We start from the raw sequence: 6670 nt of genomic DNA on the forward strand, positions 1-6670 counted from the left end.
TGGATATCGTTACAAGTACATGTACTGAAAAGATGAGATATATATATAGAATTGGCTTACACTCGCCACAAACTACATCAGAGTCACAACAGTACAATACATAATCATCATGAAGAAGAGCAGGGTCCGACTACGGACGAAAACAAACGGGAAAAGAAGAACGACGTCCATCCTTGCTATCCCAGGCTGCCGGCCTGGAACCCATCCTAGATCGATGAAGAAGAAGAATAAGAAGCAACTCCAAATGAACATTCAACGCGCTCGCGTCAATATCCTTTACCTGTACCTGCAACTGGTGTTGAAGTAATATGTGAGCCACAGGGGACTCAGCAATCTCATTTCCAAAGGTATCAAAACTAGCAAAGCTTAATGGGTGAGGCATGGTTAAGTGGTTAGGTTGCAGCAGCGGCTAAGCATATATTTGGTGGCTAACTTACGAGTACAAGAAAATAAGAGGCGGAAGGTCTACGCATAGCGAACGTGACTACTGATGATCAAATGAATGATCCTGAACACCTACCTACGTCAGAAGTAACCCCACCGTGTCCTCGATTGGAGAAGGAACTCACGAAAGAGACAGTCATGGTTACGCACACGGTTGGCAAGTTTTATTTAAGTTAACTTCAAGTTATCTAGAACCAGTGTTAAACAAAGTTTCCACGTTGCCACATAACCGCGGGCACGGCTTTCCGAAAGATTTAACCCTGCAGGGGTGCTCCAACTAGTCCATCACAAATTACCACAAGCCGCATAGAAATCCTCGATCACGACTCTCGCGATCTCGTCAGATTCCTTAGTGGAAAACCTCAACCCTGAGATTACCCAAAGCATCACCGGAATCCCGATGCACAAGATATCTCGTCAAAGGTAAAACTAATCCAGCAAGGCCACCCGACGTGTCAACGATCCCGATAGGAGTCGCGTATCTCATTCTCAGGACACGACGGATAAGCGAAGCGTACAGTGGCCTGATAGACATCACCCGAGTTGCCCCGAGTTGGCCCCGCACGGTGCTCTATTTTGGACCAGCACCATCAGCACTAGCCCTCCCTGTATTATGTAGAATTCCTCCTCGGGTAGCGCTAACTCCCTATGCATTTCAAATTAACAGAATTATTATCTTGGGAAAATAGTACCAATGTTGGGCCTTGCCAGACCAACTTTAATCTAAAACGAATTATCAAGGGGGTCCCCATAACAACCCCGATCGTGTTAGGAGCACTCAATTATGGAACATAACACCGATAGCCGAAACTAAGGGGGCAAAGGTGGAACAAAACACCAGGCTAGAAAGGCTGAGCCTTCCACCTTTTACCAAGTATATAGGTGCATTAAATTAAATTGCATTAATATGGTGATATAACAAGGAACCCATGTTAACACATGGAAGCAACTGCACCTGCAACTACCAACGCTAACACAGGGTTAAGAAAGCGGTAACATAGCCAATCAGTGGTTTGCTAGGTCGAACAGGTTGAAGGTTATCATGGCATTGTTGAGAGGCTGATATTTAACATGTGGTAGGCAACGAGACATAATCGATAGAAATAGTAAACTAGCATGGCAATGATAGTAATGGTATCTGGGGAAATGGTCATCTTGCCTGAGATCCCGCTTGGAAGAAGAATGCCTCCGTGAAGCAGACGACCCGACGTAGTTGAACGGGTCCTCACAATCCAGCACACTGCGGAACTCTATCGAGACGAAGCAAACCGGAAACAAGCATCAACACACGAAATTCACCACACAGTGCACAACACATATGATGCATGAGCAGCTGAATAAATGCAAGTCACGGCATGGCAATTCACACAAACAAACACTACACATTAAGTGAAGTTCAATACGCAACGAGTTGCATATTGACGAAACTCCATGTTAATTATTTAGTTCTAGCCCGATTATATACACGGCAATATTAAATGTGGTTAAACATGGCAAGAGGTGAAGCGTAATTAAACTACCTATCTAGGCATTTTAAATGAGGTCGGAAATGTCATATAGCACCTCCGAAACGACCTCACATGTTAATTTACAATTCTATCCATATCTGAACAAACACATTTAATTAGTTGTTAAACAGCAAAACAAATAGGTTCACATGATTCTACGCGTCGTTATAGGCAATTTACACATAGAGAACATCTCCAACGGAGCTACGGATCAAAAGATACAAGCACCGCAAGATATGATGGCATGAATGCAATATGTGTGCAACGACGGTCACGAGCACTTCAAAACATACAACCAGCAAGAGAAAATGAAACTACATGAGATTCTAAGCAAGTTTCATGTAGGACACGATCAAATCGGAGCTACGGATCAAAATCTACGAGCAAAACAAGAAATGACTACAATCTGCCAAAATCAGCCACATAGCATTTCCTACACCCCACAACTACGAGCTACACAACTCAAATATAATCAACCAAGGCATGACGCAAAATAGGGCAAGAAGCACTACAACAAACAACTAACAGCAACTAGCATGGCATCATGGATCACTAAGAAAAGAAGTCACAAAATGGCATCACACACACTATTTCAGACTTAGTGAAAATTACACTTCATGAAAGTGCAGTTTTCAATCTGAAGCCATATTGACAGCAGCAAAACCATAAGCTACAGGATTCCAAATGGCCTGAAAATTGACGGCATGCTATAGAAACATAAATTCTACAACTAACTCCATTGGACCAACCTCAAAAGAGCTACAGGTCACAAGATAGAAGCAAGACAAGACAGCAACAAAATATAACAGATTTCAGACTTAGAAATATTTCATCACCTCCAAATCAGCACTATTTCTAGCAACTTGAGAGCAAGCAAACCACACCTAAACATGCATTCCTATTGCAACCAAAAATACCAGGGGCTAGACAAAACATCCAAGAACAACTTCCTAGTTGACAACCCCTACAACCGAAGCACGGAATAAATCCTATGAAATAGACAAGAGGGCAACACGGCAAAATATCGCGCGAACTAACTTGCTCAAAAGCTAAAACTAATTGCACAGAAAAATCCTATGGATTTTTCTACTCCGAAAACATATAAAATATGTGGGGTTGCACAACAAAAAATAATGCCAAACGTAAATGTGAGATAATAACCTATACACGGAAAATAAACTAGCCGCAAATCCCTACGCGCAAAAATACCAACGTCTACTCTAAAATAGATGGAAAAGGGGTTCCTAAAACATGAACATTTTATCTACGGCATACGATCAATCCGGTCTTGCGCGAAAAATAAATACGGGACGAAACCTATTGGGACAGCACGCGTTTCTAGTCATACGGCACACTAAACGACGTCAAACAATTATGCAAGTTGCACCAACGTAATCTACGCGCAAAACTACCCGAAAACCCTATGCTACATGTCGCGATCCGTTACATGGAATAAAAGTTATGGACGTTTAAATATATACCTATTTTCTGGATTTAAATAAAAATCCGTAAGTAACCTAATACACTAGCGGGCCGAGCTGGCGCGCAAAATAGATAAAAGGTGCACACGCGGGGGGGGGGAGGATCTCACCACGGCCAGTTGGGCCGGCCTGGAGAGAGGGGGCAGCCGGCCTGATCGGCTCGGGCCGGCTTGAGGGCGATGGGATCTAGGCCTCGGCCTGGATCGCGGAGAAGGCTGCCGGCCTGGGAGCGCAGTGGCCAGCTGGGCCGGGCGCGGCCATGCAGCCCACAGGCGAGCGGGGCAAGGTCAACGCAGGACGCGTTGTGCCTCGTCCTCCCGCGAAACAGAGCAGGGCGGCGCTGGCTTCTGTGGCGAAGGAAAGGGGAACCGGTGAGGGGGCTGGCCGGATCTGGGTGCTGCGGGGCCATTCCCGGCGGCGGCCGACGGTATCTAATGCGGTGCACCGGTGGGGAACCAAGGCAGGGCGAGACTGTGGCGGCGGGACTTCGAGCTGCAGTAGGAACTCGGCGGGGGAAGAAGATGCAACGCTCGTTCCGGTGACCGGGGCACAGCCGGCGGTGGACGGCGGCCGGGGACGGCACGTCGAGCCCGGCAAGGGAGGCGGTGACCGGCGAGGTGCTGCTCAGGCAGGGAGACCATGAACGCTGGGTTGCGGGAGGTGCTGTGGCGTGGAGGATGCGACACTTCGGACACCCGAACGTGTCCGGTTTGACCGCGGACATGTCCAGTAGGAGGGGATTAGGGTTAGGCACGGATTTCAAGGAGAGTGGAGAGGGGGTTGTCTAAAATAAGCATGGGGGTCTATTTATAGGCAAAGGGGGGCTAGGTTAACCGGAATTGCTTACCGGATCCAACCGTGGGGTCGGATTTGGATAATTCCGAACGCGGGAACCGTTACGAGGCCGTGTAGAGTAGATGTCCGGAGACGAGAGGGGAAACGGGCGGCACGGCAACAATTTTTAAAACACCGATAACCGTCCGACGAATAACCGAAGACGGTGCCGCTACGGTCGACCGTTCTGGTACTAGACGGACTCCGATCACGACGAAATTCGACAGGCGTCCTACCTATAACTAATCACGATCGCATGCCAAGTTTCACCCCGATCAGAGAAAGTTTTTCAACACACTTTTAAAACAGGTTTTCGACGATGTCGCGGCGCGTGCGTGTGCGGTTGGGCTCAGAACGGACAACGACGTGAACTGGCAACTATTAACGGATGCAAGTTTGAAAACTGGCGGCAACGGAGATGCCGATTGCAATGCAGATGATGCGCATGATGCGATCATGAAGCGACAAAAGAAAATAGACACACGACGAAAACGGAATAGAAGGGGAATCTTCTGGAACGTCGGCATCGGGCTGTCACAATTCTCCTACACTACAAGAGGATCTCGCCCCGAGATCCAAGAATGAAAGGGGGGAGAGGATGAGAAAGAACAAGAGGTAAAACCTTAGTCACTTCTTGACAAACGAGTGAAACCAACGATCCTTGAAGGTGGCAAAGAGATGAGGAATGATATGAGAAAGAAGCAAGAATTCACGAAAAATGTCGGCAGCACTTCGATAGGAAAATGGGACAAAAAATTCGATAAGAAGAGAGAATTAGACAATATACATGACAAACAACTAAAATAGAGTAAGGGAACACCATGATCTTGATAGAACAACATAATAGACACGAAAGAGCAATATCACAATGCCTCCGAAACAATAGAATATGAACTAGCTCAAGCGGAAGAAGAGAATGAAGAAAATAATGCCAACTATCATCACAATAGAATTGAAGAGCCTCCGGACAGAGAATTTACGTAGTAGTTGGAAAACCAACAACGAAAAGAACAAGATTGTAGTGGGCTTATGAAAATCATCTCAGCATTTATGAGGTGACAACCAACCACTAAAAGAAACAAGGATAGATTGGAAGCAACAAGATATGACCACTTCTTACACCAAGAGGATACCTTGAGAACTTGGACCAAAGATAAAAACCATGATAGCACAATCCATAGGAAAAGCTTTAGGTGAGATCCAAACCAAGATAGCTCAATGAAGAATTCATGGGTTGAAATATCTCATGATCAAAGAATTGGTGGGTTTAATTATCTCATTCTTGAAAGGAAACTCTTTGAGACTCCTACACTAACAAGAATGCTATAATACCACCTCAAAGGATAAAGCAAGAACAATTGCACATATAAATGCAAGAGAAAGGATACTTGAGGTTCTCCAACAAGAATCTTGAAGAACACTTTGAGAATGAATTGATATCGTGAGCCACTCCGGAAGAAGAATTGAAACCACTATGGAAAATAATAAGAATTATGTTATGCCTATCCTTCATCAAGTTTAATTGATGACAAGCAATGGATTTAGCATACAACTTATTCTACTAGAAATGAATCTTGAAGAGGCAGAGAAATAAGCACCACTTGAGGCATGATTGAAGGACGCACCAGTAAGAATTCACAATAGAATGGGAAAACCAAGAATTAATGGAGATACACGAGAATGAAGAGATCATGAACCACCTGAGAGAAACTAGAACAAGGCACCGGATAATCGAGAGACGAACGAAGAGACAACAATGGAGAAGAATTAGAGAACGAAAGCTCAATGTTGAGAACGAAGAAGTCTTCTGAAATGATGGCCTTCGGAGGAATGAGAATGAAAACAACTCAGAGAAGCACCGGATAGCAAGAAAGGGATACTCATGATTGACATCAATTAAGATGATGGCACAAAGCTGAAATGACGAATCTCCAAGAGAATGGACCAAGATTTGAGAGAAACACTCCTTCGAATCTTCAATGGAGAAAATTACGAGAAGAACCTCAACAAAAATAACTGAGACATTCCGGAATAAAGAAAAATGCAAGGTTGAGCAAAATATGAGAATTAACTCAAATATATCTTGAAGAAGGGATATGACTGATGAAATTCATACTTACGTCATAGTTGAAACGAATTAAAGATCTCCGGAAAAGATTACAAGAGCTAAAAGATCCTGGGAAAACCCTGTGGGTTATGGGCCCACTCAAAGAAACCACCGTTGAAACAACTGATTATAAGGAGAGATATTGCACCGGTATAACAAGAACTAGATGAGGTTGGCACCTCGAAATAGCAAAATAATTGAGAACAAGAATTCTGAGATAACTTCAATGCTCCGGATAGAATCGAGAGAAATGACAACAAGAAGATAGACTGATAAAAATTTCCAACATAGGAAAG

This window comes from Hordeum vulgare, chromosome 6H (genome assembly GCF_904849725.1).
Source record: "Hordeum vulgare subsp. vulgare chromosome 6H, MorexV3_pseudomolecules_assembly, whole genome shotgun sequence".
NCBI classification, from domain to species: Eukaryota; Viridiplantae; Streptophyta; class Magnoliopsida; order Poales; family Poaceae; genus Hordeum; species Hordeum vulgare.